At 42.7% G+C, this 16,901-nt stretch overlaps 1 protein-coding gene and 1 pseudogene across 4 annotated transcripts in view; one reads left to right on the top strand and one right to left on the bottom strand.

Moving 5' to 3' along the window:
- The window catches only part of LOC129059957 (glutathione S-transferase-like), a 32,073-nt gene extending 30,983 nt beyond the window's left edge, over positions 1 to 1,090 (top strand). For 3 of the 4 annotated variants that reach the window (XR_008526212.2, XR_008526210.1, XR_008526211.2), the window contains 2 exons: positions 602 to 726; positions 947 to 1,075. The gene's annotated coding sequence lies outside the window, so the exon portion shown is untranslated. Of the gene's footprint in view, positions 1 to 601; positions 727 to 946 lie in introns of all 4 variants that reach the window. The other variant, XR_008526209.2, reaches the window with a different exon arrangement.
- A 12,599-nt stretch (positions 1,091 to 13,689) lies between these two features.
- On the bottom strand, positions 13,690 to 14,043 carry LOC100448420 (SH3 domain-binding glutamic acid-rich-like protein 3; annotated as a pseudogene).
- Between the last annotated feature and the right edge of the window lie 2,858 nt (positions 14,044 to 16,901).

The following is a 16,901-nucleotide window of genomic DNA, read 5'->3' as shown; positions in this document are numbered from 1 at the left end:
TGGTTATACTTTAGGTTTTAGGGTACATGTGCGCCATGTGCAGGTTAGTTACATATGTATACATGTGCCATGCTGGTGCGCTGCACCCACTAACTCGTCATCTAGCATTAGGTATATCTCCCAATGCTATCCCTCCCCCCTCCCCCCCCCCCCAACAGTCCCCAGAGTGTGATGATCCCAGAAGGGGAAGATTTTTAAGTTAACTCCATTCATCTTTCAAGGGACATTTCCAGAACCTCTAAAAGGCAACCCGAGGTCTTCTACACACCCTCCAGCAGATTGTCCCCACTGTCAGTGGAGGGAGCTAAGGTTCAGTGAGGTCAAGTGACTTAGTCGTCCTAGGTCAAAATCCAAGTTTGCCTGGTGTCAAAGCCCAAGCACCCTTCATTACACTATGGGATCATCTAGATGTGGTTGGGAGATCAGGATCCTAGTTTTAAACTTCAGGCCCAGGATTTGCTGGGCTTAGATATCTACTGGGAAAGGCATAGAATTCCAGAGTTGGAAAGCACTTAAAACCTTGCCTAATCCAGGGCAATCCGCTCAATCCCAACAACGAAACTTAAATTGACTTTTTTTTTTTTTTTTTTTTTAAATACAGGATCTCAGTCGGTCGCCCAGGCTGGAGTGCAGTGGCACCATCCCGGCTCACTGCAACTTCTGCCTCCTGCCTCCTGGGTTCAAGCGATTCTCCAGCCTCAACCTCCCAAGTAGCTGGGATTACAGGTGTGTGCCACCTCACCCAACTAATTCTTTATTTCTTTTTTTTTTTTGTAGAGACAGGGTTTCACTATGTTGCCCAGGATGGTCTCGAACTCCTGAGCTCAAAGCAATCCTCCCACCTCTGCCTCCCAAAGTGCTGGGATTACAGTTTAAATTGACTTTAAATTATGCCTCTCTGTAGCAACTTATCATCTCATTCTTCTGCCTTTTTGATTGAATACAGAACTCCAACCCTCTTCCTTATGTAACAGCCCTTCGGAGATTTGAAGAAGGCTGTCATAGTGAAGTAGCTCTAGAGGTTCTGTGTCACTGAGAATTACAGCGGAATTCCTCAGAATAAAAAAGGAAACTCAAAAATTAAATCTTGTGAAGTTTGTTTGCTACATCTATTCTTTGTGCATAAAAGTGCTTCAGGGAAGTAATATAACTACATCTAACTTATGAAAGTCTAAGTTGGTCCTGGGGAATTAATAAAATTCCTGAAGATTCACAGAAGAGTTGATGGCAAGGCATTGGAATGTGGCGTGAAGAAAGTGATAGCCTGAAATTTGGTTCTGAGTTCTCTCAGCACTCCTTTGCATCCCCTTCTATGCCCATCCTTACCCCAGCCCCCTCCCCTTCTCTCCTCACACTCTCAGAACACTTACCCTATTTGGAATAAAACTAAAATCCTCTTGGAATACTTCAGTATCTTCATCTGATGTGACCTGGGTAAATAACTCCCCTCTGGACCTCAGTGCCTGGATTTAAGATATGGCCAAGACTAGATGCTCTGAGATCCCTTACACCCTGTCACTAACATACTTGAAGCTGGAAACAGCCTCATGATATTCCTACTTAAGGCGTATCGCCTACAACTAAAGAAAAACTCTTTGAATATTATGGGAATTCTATACCCTTGAATATGTGGGAACAGGATGGTTCTTAGGCAAAGTGACCACTGCCCTCTCAACTCATAGGCACTAGCTGCTGCCTTCTCCAGCTAATGGAAAGGCTGCAGCCCAAGGTAAGGATGCAGGAAAGCCTATTCCCCTCAACCATTTTGTAAAGCTTTCTATGCATGATCCACAGCAGAGACTCTTAACTTTCAATGTGTCACCAACCCCTTTGGCAGTCTGGAGGAATGCACAAAATACACAGGATTGCAAAGGAAGCCAATTTTATTGAAATGCAATTTTATTGAAATCAAATTCTTAAACATTTAAATCTGTCACATAATAGATGTGCTTCTTTATTAACATATTAAAGATTACAAGACCTAGGGGGTGGATCTAATTATTACCATAATTTCAGAGTGGTGCTGTACATAAACATTTTAAGATATCTGTAACATGGATATCTGTGATTCCTAGTGATGACAGAGACACAGGTACTAATACTGCTGTGGTTTGTTGCCTATTTTCCTGATGGAAATAAATAAAAACTTCTTTTTTCCATCAAAGTTTTCAGATTTCTTGATTTTTATCCTCTGGCCCCTTTAGATTCACAGATTCCAATTTAAGAACTCCCAGTCTATAGTAATGCAAGTTTTCGTAAGTTGTACATAGGTGGAATCAGAGAAATGGAAGCAAGGTGAAGAGCCTCCCTGACTGGCTGGCTGCTCAGGCAGGGCCTCACGGGATGGTTACACCCTGTGGATCCTGAGCCTGCTCCTCATTTTCAAATGTTCAGAAACTCAGTTTGTCTCAGTTCTTCTGGGGGCACCCTGGCTTTTGAGAGACAGATTCATAAAAATCAAAGTCACAAGGGACTTACTGATTTTTTAAGGCCCACTTCAGATTCTTGATTTTTTTCTCCTTTCAGATCTCAAACAATGTCAAAGGACATTATTCTTGTCCTTTGAAAATATGATCTTATAGCAGGCCAACAGTTTAGCATCTTTTCTATGGCTCGCTACAATGACAGCCGTCTTGCAGGCACACGTCTAAAGAGGTTACCTACCATTTCTGTGAAGTCGAAAATCTCCGTAAGTGCTTTTGCACTTTTTGAGGAAATTGAAAAGTAACCAAAAGCTTTCATTATGAAAGTCTCAATGTCACATTTAAGCAACTCACATCCCTTTTTAGCAGTGTTGTATATAAGATGTACAAGGCATTGAATGGATAAGATCTTTTCATTTTCTTTGGTAAGAAGTTTGTAGACTGAATGGAATTTGCCAGAATTTTACATCTGTACTGTCTGACGAATACGCAGATAGATGAGCTAAGTCTAGTTTGTATTTAGACAAAATATCAACAATATTTTATGATTTCAGCAGTTTCATTAAAATTCTCACAGAAATGAAGATGATGATTTGAAACTCCTGTTTTCAAGTCAAAGTACCTAACAGCTAGAGGGAACATATTTTTGCTGCCATGATTTGGCATATTACTTAAAATTGATGTACTATAGAAACCAGGATTGTTGGTGAGATATGACAGAAATCGGCTTTATACTGTAAGGGGCCAACACATCTGTTATCAAAAAATTTCCCTTCTTTTTTGTCCAGAGGATATTTTAGCTGCAATTCTTGAATCAAGAAATGAAACTTTACTCAGTTTCATAGAGCAATCAAGGGAACGCTATGACAATGCAGGCTTGTTTGCCTGGTATGCCCATGCTAATTCAGCAGCTGCTATTTTTGACTGAGCATTGGTGTCTTTTGGGGAAACAAAAGTATTTTTGATTGGTTTAGAAGCATTCACCTGTCCCATCTTACTTGTGAGATTTGGCCTCCATATGTGCTTGCACATCCCCTTCTCCACCATGTCCAATGTCAAATTTTTTCCTGTATATTATGTAGTATGCTCTGTTTTGGTTATTTACCTTCCTAGTTCAGTAGTATGTGTCCTTCCATCCATCATTAAAATTACATAGTCGTTTAGCCTTCTTCTTCAGTGATGGGGTCATGGTTGCATTGGTATTATAACATTCTCATTATCTGACCTCTTAGAAAACATGGTCACAATATTCACAATGTTAAAAAATTAAACTAGCACTATCTTGTTACAAAGCACACCAATTAATCCACCGGCAAAGTCGAAGATGAACTGTTAATATTCATTATATACACTTAAGCCACATCACTTTGAATGATGCAACGATGGATGGATGACCATTCTGAACTACAAATTATGGTTGCCAATATCAGTGGCCAAATGGGTGACAACAACTAAAGATGATGAATAATCTGTGCCATATCCATTTGATACTAAAGACAATGTTGTTTTCAGACCCTCTAAAAAGTACGGGTTTTGTGCATTTCCTCCAACCTTCCACACTTGTTGCTAAAACCAGGATTATTTACATTCCAGGGAAGGGTCTCCCAGGACACAATGCTCTCAATGCTAAAATGGGATGGTTGGTTACCCTATTGGGTTGCCATTAACCAAAGGGCTACCTCTCCAGAGGTAGGAGGGGAGGCACATGGAGGTAGAGACTCCTCACCTTGCTTCCACTGATGGTGTTAAATTTCTCCAGAATATTTCTCACAGGTTCCTCTTCTTTGAGGGGTAATGAAAACAAGACATTGTCTTTTGTTAAGACTTTGGATCCACTGAAAGTTCAATGGCCTCCATCTGGAAACACAGGCAAAGCTCAGGGCCAATGCCTTCCCCTGGCTCAGGCCCTAAAGGGAACTCAGAAAAGGCGGCCGTCCAAAGGCAAGAAAACAGGTGAGAACAGCTCCACTGACAACTCCACCAGCCAAGGAAAACAGAAAAAAGCATCCACTGGTGGCTGGTGGGGAGCATAAACCATATCCTGGGGAGAAATTCACCTCCCCAAACTCACCAAAGTACTCCCTTACCTTCTCCTCAGTGGCTTTGGGAGTTCAGGTGCCCTGCAAAGATTTTCTTCACAGGATATTTCTTCATGACAGAGGCTTTTTGGGGGTCCATGCTATGGCCACCCAGCCTGTGTTCCTTCTGCTCTAGGATCTGTTCCAACAGAAGGGTAAGTGGATCAATCATCCAGATTTGCCAAGGACTAAGGGGTTTGGGGACTTTCAGGGCTAAAACCAGAAATAAGGAGTTTCCTAGGAAGCAGGACTGTCAGTGCTAAAACCACAGCTAAGGGATTTCCCAGGATGAGGGACTTTTAGCATTAAAACTGGGATGGTGCAGTTTCCCAAGATGTAAGACTTTCAGTTCTAAAACCTGGACAATTTCTTCTGAGAAGGGGGTTAAGTAGACTCTGGTTCTAATTCTCTTTGGCATTTCTTAGTAGCATTACCCGAGGCAGGTTCTTTCTTTCTGAGCCACAAGATTCTACCATGGGTGGAATACACAAAATACAGGTGCACAAAATATTTTACCCCCTCCAAACACACCATCCCCTACCTAAGCCTGACTTCCCAATTTTCTCCAAAACAGAAATCCACCTGGTTTACCTCAACACATATAAATCGGTCCTCACTCCCTCCGAGCCTTTTGTCCATGCTCTGAGTTTTCTTCCCGGCCTGACAGTCCCAGTCTAAGACTTACTTCCCCCAGACATAAAGCTGGGCTACGGGGTTGGAATCCTTGCTGTTCCACGCTTTACTCACTGTGTGGTCTCTTCTAGTTGCTTAATCCTCTCCGCATCTTAGTTTTTCCTTCTGTAAAATGGCACTGAAATGCCTATCTCAGGCATCTTTGGGTGTTTTTCTTTTTTTTTTTTAATTTTATTATTATTATACTTTAAGTTTTAGGGTACATGTGCCCAACATGCAGGTTTGTTACATATGTATACATGTGCCATGTTGGTGTGCTGCACCCATTAACTCGTCATTTAGCATTAGGTATAGAATTGAGTCAACTTTTTTTTTTTTTTAATAATTTTTTTCTAATCTTTTATTTTTTTATTTATATTTTATATGTTTTATTTATTTATTTATTTATTTATTAATTATTATACTTTAGGTTTTAGGGTACATGTGCACAATCTTTGGGTGTTTTTCTAATCCTCATATGTGAAGCATTTAGTGCAGGGGCCCAAACAGGTACTAAATGTCCACTCTCCTCTTCCTGGACCACTCCAGCCCATATATTTAATACCTTTCACTTCCCACTTAATCCGTACAGGAACAAGTTCCTAAACTCTGCTTCCCCCAGTGCACTTGGCCACATGCAGCTCAGACAAAATGATCATGATCCAGGAATGCCTTCTCTTAGAAATGCAATCCCGCACACACAGACCTTTGATGGAATACACAGCTTACCTTCTCTACATGGGTTGCATCTTTAAAGATAGCAAACGTCAACCCTCTTGGTCTTTCAGAGTTGGGATTCATTTTGGGGGGATGGTCCACGACCTCTTCAATTGTGGGAAAATAGTCTTTTGGGTCCTTTTTGCTGGTATCCCAGCTCTGGTTCATTGGTGTGACGAACGGTAGGGTGAGACACATGGCCACGAGAAGTCTTACGACGAAGCCATGTGCTTAGAAAGTCTTACAAGAAAGCCAAGAGTTTAGGAGGGCTGGATTTCCCAAAGCTTTCACTGGGGGGATTACAAATAAAGCCACCACCCATGGAAAAGTGCCTACACCCACTCTGGGTCTGCAAAGATTCTACCTCCGACAGCTGTTCACAAATCTACTCTACCTCCTTACTGAGATCCACCTTGGCCCCAACAGAACTTAACATCACCACAAACCCCCAGGCTGGGAGAGGAAAAGGAAAGGCATCCTCTCAGGGAGCAGGCCCCATGCACTCGTCACAGCTGGAAGTTAGTCTAAAAACCCTCTTACCAAAGGGCTGTCGTCTCTTCTATCCCTGTCTTCCCCGGCGCCCAGGTGTCGCTCTCAAGGAACTCCGTCTTCCTGGACAGAGCCCGCGGTCAGATCCTGACTCCGAGCCCAGGTGGAGGGAAGGAGAGAAGAGGAAGGGAGGGATGGGAAGCCTTGCCCGGGTCGGAGCGCACATCCTCCTCCCGAGTCTCCGCTCTCTCCCCTGGGCGGCTCTTGGACGGCGCAGACGTCGATCCCACAGGTCCAGCCAACTCCACAGCACCTACCCTGCATCCCCCTCGTTCTTGCCGCGGTTCTTCTGGTCGGCCTTGGCGCCGTTCTGGTCCCCACCCGGCGACCCGCCGTCGGGGGCGGCCTCGTATGGGTTCTCGGTGGCGCCCGTCGCCCCCCAGACCTTCTTCCTCTAACTTGCTTCCAACACCCCCGGCCACGGCGCAACCGCTTCAGCCTGGGCCAGCCCGGCTCTGTGGGAGCAGAGGGCGCACTTTATAAGGTCCGAGTTAGGGGACGGACCCACCTGGCCCAAACTACATGCTTATTGGCTAATTTTGCCTGACACTCAGCCATGCACCACTGTCCCATTGGCCGCGCTCTAAATCCCGGAGGATTTGTCCTCTAGCAACGTCTCAGAGCCAGGACCCTGCAGAGGGTCCAAGAGATCCCGCGGTAGGACTGCAGGGGCAGAACCGGGGCCAAGAGGCTCCCATGCGCGCTCCGCCCGCCGAACCCGCAGCCTCTCGCCCCTGCGCGTCCGTGTCAAGGCATGGCCAAAGTGAGAAAGAGCCAAGACAAAACAAGTTCAAATCGCAAAGGCAAAACAACCAAAAGGAAATTCAAGGAAAGCAAATATAAATGAGAAAAATATAATTAAGCAAAAATGAATGTTCGTAAAGGCAAGACAAAAAACTAAGTCAAGGAGTAGGTTCAAAGAAAAGATGAAACGTGAATATAATTTAGGATATTTATGCCGATTCCTATTGAAATCTCTACAAGTAAAAATTTTACTGTCAATGAATCAAACTTTCATCCTTATTGCCTTTCCTATGAAAGGGCAGCAGGGGGCACTAGATGCTAGGGTTTCATTCGGCTAGGAAAGGCGTTTTAGCAAGTTATTTGCAAACACAAAATAGTGTTCTCTTAGAGTTCAGAGATAGTTATAAAAGTTAACAGGAAGTGGGAAAAATAGAGTGATGGTCTACAATCAGGGATGTTAAAGAGACTGAATACAGTCACAGGTTCTTAGTTTCTGTTTCTGGCTGGGCCAGTAAAGCCCCTTCCTCATCCCTCTTTTCAGCTTCATTAGAGACAGAAACTAAAAACCATGGCTTCAGGCTGCTAAAAGCCTAAAACAAAACAAAACAGAACAACAATAACAACAACAAAATAAGGCGGGTTGGACAAGCTTAGTACATAGAAGAATGTGCGAAAAAGGTGTATGATTTCTGTACACCTTGTTGGCTAAGTAGTACAGTGTCCTGAAATACTGGGAGGGTGGCAATTACAAAGCATAAGGGGCAGTTTTTCAGAGGTGAGCTCTGAAAAAGATGCGGGACAGTGGAGAGTGACCACCAGGGCACCAGGCTGACTCTCTGTCCTCAGCCTGCCATAGGGACCCGTTTTGAACTTTTACCAAGGCCATGGGACTTTCCATGCTAAAACCAGGACTGAGGGTTTCCCAGACAAGGGACTTTGCTATAAGCAATGATGGTTACAATAACAACAACAACAAACAAAAAACATTTAATGAGTACCTATTGTGTGCCAGGAACTATTCTAAGCATTTTGCAAGTATCAACTCTTAATCTTCACAACAACCCTTGAGGTAGATACTCTATCCTCCCTACCTTACAGAGGTGGAAACTGAGGCAACTCACCAAAGGTCATGCAAACAGCTAAGAAGTGTCAGATCCAGGCTTTTTGTTTGTTTGTTTTTTGTTTTTGTTTTTGTTTTTGTTTTGAGAACGGAGTCTCACTTAGTCACCCAGGTTGAAGTGCAGTGGTGCAATCTCAGCTCACTGCAACCTCCGTCTCCCAGGTTCAACCAATTCTCATGCGTCAGCCTCGCGAGTAGCTGAGATTACAGGCACTCACCACCACGCCCGGCTAATTTTTGTATTTTTAGTAGAGATGGGGTATCACCATGTTGGCCAGGCTAGTCTCAAACTCCTGACGTCAAGTGACCTGCCCACCTCGGCCTCCCAAAGAGCTGGGGTTATAGGTGTTAGCCACCGTGCCCGGCCCAGATCCAGGTTTAAGAAAAGTGTAGGTGTGCAGGCTCTGCTGTCATTCTGTCCGAATTTAAGTCAAAGCTCCATCACATACGTTATTAATACAGGAAAACACATAACATTATGACTAGCACGCAGGAGATACTCAATAGTATTTGCCATTATTATTAAAAAGAGTTGTCACTGGTCTCCAGAAGCTTAAACTTTAGTGGAAGAGGTTCATAAGAGTCTTAAAGCAGTAGTAGTGCTTATTGGATGGGTAAATGGAATAGATAATAAATGCATATAAGCATCCAGAGGAGGAACAGTTGTGAAATAGAGTGGTCAGGTATTCAATGTGGCACCCATTTAAAATTCTGCCTGAGCATCCTGCATGTCACCATTAGAAGGCAGCTTCTGTTTCTCAACAGCTTGAGCTAATCATTACAGTCTTGGTATTTGATGATCACAGGCATGTGTATGTTTAACTAAAATATACTCTTTTTGGCTTTTCTTAAGAGATAGGATCTCACTCTGTTGCCCAGGCTGGAATGCAGTGGCAAGATTATAACTCATTGTGGCCTCAAATTCCTGGGCTCAAGTGATCCTCTCACCTTAGCCTCCCAAGTAGCTGTAACTGACACACCCAGCTAAGATGATCAGTTGTTATTTGTCGCTACTATTCTGTTAAAAAATGGTGTAATATCTACTTTTTTAACTGGAGAAAGCATTTATTATTATTTTTTGGAGTTAACATTTATTAATTCAACAAGTAACTGTGAGATGTCAAGCCCTGGAATAGGACTTAGAAATCAACAGAGTGCCAAGTCAGAGACTAACTCTGAAGTAAGAAGACTGGGAAGGGCTGTTATTTTAATTGAAACCTGAAGTCTGAGAGGGAGCCAGCAGGCCAAGAGCCAGGGGAGCCACAATGCGGGCAGCGAGAATGGACCAAGCAAAGGCCCTGGGTGGGGAAAGGGCTCTGTGCCTCATAAGAACCAAATGAGGCTACTTAGGGCTGAAGATTTGTGAATTAGAAGCAGAGTGAATTGGTTCAGCAACAAGCTATGTTCACAAAGAATCTGGGCTGAATATGGTTTCTGCCTCTGAGTCTTCTATTTAAATCAAATGGGCTGTGCAGTCTCCAGATGTTGCTAAATGGAAACTTTGCATGATGGGGTGAGAGGTAATCTTTGTGTGTAACTTGTTTTTCATTGTTTGCCCTTAACTGAATTTAATGCAACATGTCTCTGTACATTGAAGGCCAGAAGAGCCTCTGTCTCGGATGACATGAATACTGACTCTTCTATTTGGCTTTAACAGTAAAAGAATTGTGTTCTTCTCTATGGTAAATGGATTTACATGCATTCACTGGCATATATGGACAAGACAACTTCATCTTTTCTAAAAGAGATTTTCTTGGAAATAAAAAACAAAAACAAATATTAAAGTAACTCAATCTTTCCTATTCTGTTTGTCCCCATGGAGCTGCTACTATACTTGTGATTCTTGGAGTGTAAAAATCAAACAGAAAATTGGCTTGGTGAGAAAGAAGACTTGATGTGCAGGGCTAATCTATGTGTCTACAGGTCTCTGTGAGCAAACAACCTAATGCAATGAAAATGGCATCCTTCAGGAAAAACAGATTATCTTATCTGATAAGGTTGCCTCTTCTCATTACATTAATGTTACTCTGATAACACATTTTAAACAATATTTTTAATTTAAAAGAAAAAGTCCCAAGAGAAGGCTTAGACTGAAAAATAGGGCATGATAATACTTGAAAATATGCAACTCAGGAACCTTCTAAAATCCTCTCAACAATGCAATGGGACGCGCTCACTGTTAAGGTCAAATTGGGTACAAGTTTAATGAGAGAAACGATTCAGTCCCTTTCTCTCTCCTTTCTTTTATAGTTTGTTCTAAGAGGGCTGCTTGTTATAACAAGTTTAAGCGGGATCTCTAAGAAATTTCGTAGAAAGGGCTGGGCGCAATGGTTCACGCCTGTAATCCCAGAGCTTTGGGAGGCTGAGCCCCCAAAGGGCATATGGCTTGAGCCCAGGAGTTTGAGACCAGCCTGGGCAGCACAGTGAAACCCTATCTCTACAAAACATGCCAAAAACTTGCTGGGTGTGGTGTCATGCCTGTAGTCCCAGGTACTTGGGAGGCTGAGGTGGGAGGATCACCTGAGCCCTAGAGGATGAGGCTGCAGTGAGCCAGGATTGTTCCACTGCACTCCAGCCTGGGTGACAGAGTGAGAGACCCTGTGTTAAAAAAAAGAAAAAAAATTCTTGGAAATAAGGGGAGTGAATATTAAAGGAATCTGAAATGCCAGCCAGGTGTAGATGAAATGTTACTTTTGAAACAGAACAACACACCTGTAACACCTTACGCAGGCCGTGGAACACCTAGGAGCATTTTTATAGCTCGCCTCTCAGGCTACATTTCATAAAGATTACAGTAGCCCTCTTATCCATGGAGAGTACATTCCAGGACCCCTGGTGGATGCCTGAAACTGAATAGTACAGAACCGTATTACAGTCTACTATGTTTTTTTGATCTGATAACCAAGAGGGCTACTAAGTGACTAAACAAAAGGTAGCATATACAGCATGGATATGCTGGACAAAGGGATGATTTTCATCTCAAGTGGGCTGGAGCAGATGGTGTAAGATTTTATCATGCTACTCAGAATGGTGCACAATTTAAAACTTATTAATTATTTCTGGAATTTTTCCATTTAATATTTTTGGACAACCATTGGCTAAAACCCCAAAAAGTGAAACTGTAAATCTACTGTATTGTGATGAAGATGAAGGGGAAAGAAATTGCATTATTCATGAAATGGCTTTTTTAAGACATTTTTGGGGCCAGGCATGGTGGCTCACTCCTGTAATCCCAGCACTTTGGGCGGCCAAGGCGGGCGGATCATTTGAGGTCAGGAGATTGAGACCAGCATTGAGGCCAACATGGTGAAACCCCATCTCTACTAAAAATTAAAAAAAGAAAAAATTAGCCAAGTGTGGTGGCACGCACCTGTAATCCCAGCTACTGGGGAGGCTGAGGCAGGAGAATTGCTTGAACCTGGGAGGCAGAGGTTGCAGTGAGCAGAGATTGTGCCACTGCACTCCAGCCTGAGCGACAGAGTGAGACTCCATCTCAAAAAATAAATAAATAAATAAATAAATAAATAAATAAAACATTTTTGGTAAATTATTCCAGTAGCAAAGTAGTTAGTAATGTTGGCTTTTAGGCTTAAGTTTTCAATTAGTGAAGTCAGATGAATAAGAAATGTCCAAGGCCTCTCCCTCATACTGACTGAGGCTGTGGCCAAAATGTAATAGGATGCGTCTATGTTGTTCCTTTTTACAAAGATATCTCTATAAAGAGAACTTTAGGAAAACTTTTGTTTCCTTCTCTTCTTAAACATCTCAGAGGCTTCTGAGATGCCTAATTCAGTGGTTCCCAAATTTGCTGCCTGTTGGATCACCTGGACATCTTTTAAAAATACTGATGTCTAGCTCCTTCTCCCGACATTGTAATTTAATTGCTATGGGCTGCAACCTAGGTATGAAAAGTGTTTTGTTGTTGTTTTGAGACAATTTTGCTCTTGTCGCCTAGGCTGGAATGCAATGGCGCAATCTTGGCTCACTGCAACCTCCTTCTCCTGGGTTCAAGTGGTTCTCCTGCCTCAGCCTCCCGAGTAGCTGGGATTACAGGTACCTGCCACACATCCAGCTAATTTTTGTATTTTTAGTAGAGACAGGGTTTCACTATGTTGGCCAGGCTGGTCTCAAACTCCTGATGTCAGGTGATCCCCCCTACCGCCTCCGCCTCCCAAAGTGCTGGGTTTACAGGCATGAGCCACCGTGCCTGGCTGGGGAGTGTTTTTAAAATTAATTTTTTTATATTGAGATAGTTGCAGAATTACATGCAGTTGTAAGAAATAACACAAAGAGTTTCCCTCAGTGGTGTTTCCCCCAATGTTAATATCTTCCAAAATTCTAATACACAAACAGGACATTGACTTTGATACCGTCAAGATACAGAACATTTTCATCACCACAAATATCCTTTCCTCCTGTGGGTCTTTTATAACCACACCCACTTCCCCACCCACTGCAACTTTCTCTTTATCCTCTGGGGTAAGCTCTCATCTGTTCTCCATTTCTATAATTTTGTCATTTCAAGAATGTTATATAAATATAATCATACCATGAGCAACCTTTAGGGATTAGCTTTGTTCACTCAGCATAATTTTTTGGAGATTCATCCAGGTCGTTGCACGTATCAATAGTTCATTGCTTTTTATTGCTAAGCAGTATTCCACGGTATGGATATGCCACAGTTTGTTTAACCATCTGAATTGTTTCCAGGTTTGGGCTATTAAGAATAAACCTGCTATAGACATTTGTATACAGATTGTTTTTGTGAAGATACATTTTTATTTCCCTGAGATAAATGTCTCTGAGTGGAATTATATAACAAGTGCATATTTAGTTTTTTAAGACACTGCCAAACTGTTTTCCAGAGTAAGCTGTACCATTTTATATCCCTACTAGCAATGAATGAGTGATCTAGTTTCTCCATATTCTTGCCAGCATTTGGTAGTGTCACTATTTTATATTTTAGCCCTTCTGCTAGGTGTGTAGTGATATTGCATCATGGTTTTCTCTTTTGTTGTGTGTGTGTGTGTGTGTGTGTGTTTTCCAATAGAACAGGACATTTAATTGTCCTTAGGGTCCTCCTGGGAGAGGGATTGTGGGGCCTTTGGCAAAGCTCTGGCTGATGGAACCAACAGAGGTGCCAGCATTTGGGGCTGTCGCTTAAGACAATTTCTGAGAGTAGTGGGTAAGGAATGTTGCCTTTGAATAGAGAAGAGGAGACTACATTTAGAAACGGGGAGGAGAAGTGGTTTGTGTTGTGGAGAGGGACTCTAAGGTCAAGTTAGGAATGACAGGGAGTTGGTCACAAGGTCCTTCATGGCCAGGTGAGAGCTGTAAGTAGAGTGTGGTGATGGAGTCCAGCAGGGGAACTGTGGGCCAGCTTGACTCAGGCCAGTTTCAGGAACTCCTGCAGCGTGTTTTGTTCCACAGCCTCCATGAAGAGCTCAAAGTCCCCACAGTAGTGGTCCCCATTGACAATCTGTGGTGGGGCAGCCTTGGGGTTGCCCACCAAGACTCGCATCTCATCCTTCAGGGCATTGTCCTGGGAGATGTCCACTAGTTGATATTGGATGCGCTTCCTATCCAGGATTCAGGTCACCTCACTCTGCTGGGACTTGATTTTATGGGAGCCAGTGACCGATGTGCTGTAGAGGTGCAGGCTGCTCAGGCTGCAGGTAGATTGACAGGCCGGAGGGCAGAGGGCGGTGGTAATGGCAGCTGCACTATGAGGAGGCTTCATTGTGGTTTTAATTTGCATTTCTCTAATGGCTAACGATGAGATTTTCATGGGCTTATTTGCCACTATTCAGTGAAATGTCTCTTTATGTCTGCATTAGGCCGTTCTTGCATTGCTTTAAAGAAATACCTGAGACTGGGTAATTTATAAAGAAAAGAGGTTTAATTGGCTCACGGTTCTACAGGCTGTACAGGAAGCATAGCTCTGGCATCAGCTTCTAGCGAGGCCTCAGGAAGCTTACAGTCATGGTGGAAGGCAAAGCAGGAGCAGCCACTTCACATGGCAAAAGCAGGAGCAAGGTGGGGGAGGTGCCACACACCTTTTGAATGACCAGATCTCGTGGGAACTTACTGTCATGAAGACAGCACCAAGCCATGAGGGATGTGCACCCATGATCCAAACACCTCCTACCAGACCCCACTTCCAGCATTGGGAATTACATTTCAACATGGGATTTGTATGGAAGAAAATATCCAAACTATATTAATGTCTTTTGCCCATTTTCTATCTGGAATTTTTTCTCTTACTGTTTAGTTTTGGGAGTTCTTTATATATTCGAAATACTAGTCCTTTGTCATATGCGGTTTGCAAATGTTTTCTTCCAGTCTGTATTTTCATGCTCTCAGCAGTCTTTTGCAAGGTAAAATTTGAAATTTTGATGTGTCAAATTGGTCAATTTTCCCTTTTGTAGTTTTGTGTTTGATTATCCAGCATTATGAACTGAATAGCCTCTATATCAGACAGTCCCTCACTACAAAAAGCTTTCATGTTAAAACTTTCCAGCCAGATAAGCACATTCATTTTTGTTTTCTTCTTTCATTGTATTGACCTTTTAAAGATGTTTGCGGTTTTAGAGATTCCCCGTGGACATATAGAGACTTAAAGATTCCAAAGATTTGCACTGCAGGACAGCTATGACTTATTATCAGACTTTGTCCTTGACATTACAGATAAGATCTTCTCAAAGAAAGGACTCTCTGCTAGTGGGCACGTGGAGTTGATGGACATAAGGATAATTTTTGAACTCATCTACAGGCTACACAAATTCATCAAAGAAACAGCCATTGTGTAAAGAAAAAAAAATGTCACCATAATAGGAAGAGGTCAGAAAAAGGCTCAGATATCTCAAGTGCAATTACTATTCATTCATTTAAATGGAGTCCCTACTTATTCATTTAAAAAATAAAATAGGGAGAACTTAGGTGCCGTCCACGGGGGTTAGTCATTATGGGCAGTGCAGTGTGCTTTTTAGAATGTAGAGAAAGAAGGAACTTTTGTATGGTCGAAGCAATGAGTTTCTGGGTACAGGAGGTTTTCAATAACCAGACCCTGGACCACCACTTGGCAGGGATGTTGTAGAGGTGACTCAGGCACTAGAAAGTAAGGTAGACTAGGTGAGCTTTGAGAGCCTATCCAATCCTGAGTGCCTCTGGTGTCATGATCCTTCTCCAAGGTAAGATATAGAACTATCCTGGAGAGGAAGAACATAGGCAGGACAGATCCCAAGAAGCCTGAGCAAGGCACCAGGAAGGAGCCAGCTGACTGGAGGAGGGCCTCCTTAGAATAAGTTGGATTTGTGGAGCTGGAAAAGACTTTGGAGGAAGGCTATTCATGTTAGTCAAATAAGCTGGGCTATAATGTATTAAAAAACAAAGTATGAAATCTCCGTGGTTTAACAGGAGGATAGTTTATTGCACACTTGTGCAAACCACTTCATAGATGTTCCTGGTCAGTCAAGTGATGACTCGGTGATCCAGGTTCCTTCCATCTTGTCTCATGGCTCTTCAACACATGGCCTCTAAGGTCAATGTGAAAGTGAAACAGACTTTTGGAAAGGCACCCTGGATACTTAACATCCAAACCCACAGCATGGCATGCAGCACTTTCCCTCACATCCATAGGCAGGATTGATCACACAGCCAACCTCATTGCAAGGGAAGCTGCATAACAGGGAAGACCAAACAGACCCTGGTGCATACCGATAGTTTCTCCCACAAGAGATCAAGACCCACAGGGATGCCATGATTTTGCTGTGACCATCGTGTTAATGTTGACAAAACTAACAATTTATTCCCAGTAGAATCTCTAATAGGGTTAAATGTGGTATAAGATGGTATTTGAAGCTTTCCATGACCTGGTCCTGGGACATCCACCATCTTTTCTGCCACTCTGCCTGTCAGCTAATACCCCAATAAAATAGAACCGTTTACACTTCCCACCTCTACTTTTCTTGATATCTTTGCTCAGACTGCCCCTTATTTAGGTGTGAATACCTTCTTCCACTTTACCTAACTTCTTCTACTTGTTCTTTCAGAATCAACTAAAATATCTGTTCTTCTCGAAAATTAATCTCAATTTCCTGATCCCCACTCCCCAGACTGGGCTAGGTATCCCTCTGTGCTCCCCGCATTATCCTATCCATGTTTTTGTTTTAAATCATCATAGGGTATTAAACATCATGTCGTTATTCATTTATGATTCTATCTCCCTAACTAGATTGTGTACTCCCTGCAAGGAAAGGCATCATTTTTTAAATTAACATACAGTAAAACTGACTTTTTTGGTGTACAGTTAGTGAATTTTAACACACGTAAATTGATATTTTGTTGGTTCTTTGTATGCTGAATAACTTTGGATCATATTCTGGACGTTTTGAATATTAGCTTGTGAGACTCTTGGCGTTATTTAAATCAGATGGAATGTTGACATTTTTGCTTTAGCCATCAGTGAAACCAGCTGATTTCAAGCTCCAAGTTCTGACCAACCTTCTGTGGGTTGCAGCTTCAATGTCAGTTCTGTTTGCAAAGGCTTTGCAGTGCAGTGCAGATCCAGCTGATGTATATGCCACCTAGTGGCCAGTC

This window comes from Pongo abelii, chromosome 5 (assembly GCF_028885655.2).
Source record: "Pongo abelii isolate AG06213 chromosome 5, NHGRI_mPonAbe1-v2.0_pri, whole genome shotgun sequence".
Classification (NCBI taxonomy): Eukaryota; Metazoa; Chordata; class Mammalia; order Primates; family Hominidae; genus Pongo; species Pongo abelii.
The sequence above is the reverse complement of the archived record's forward strand: the minus strand, read 5'-3'. Positions and strand labels throughout refer to the sequence as shown.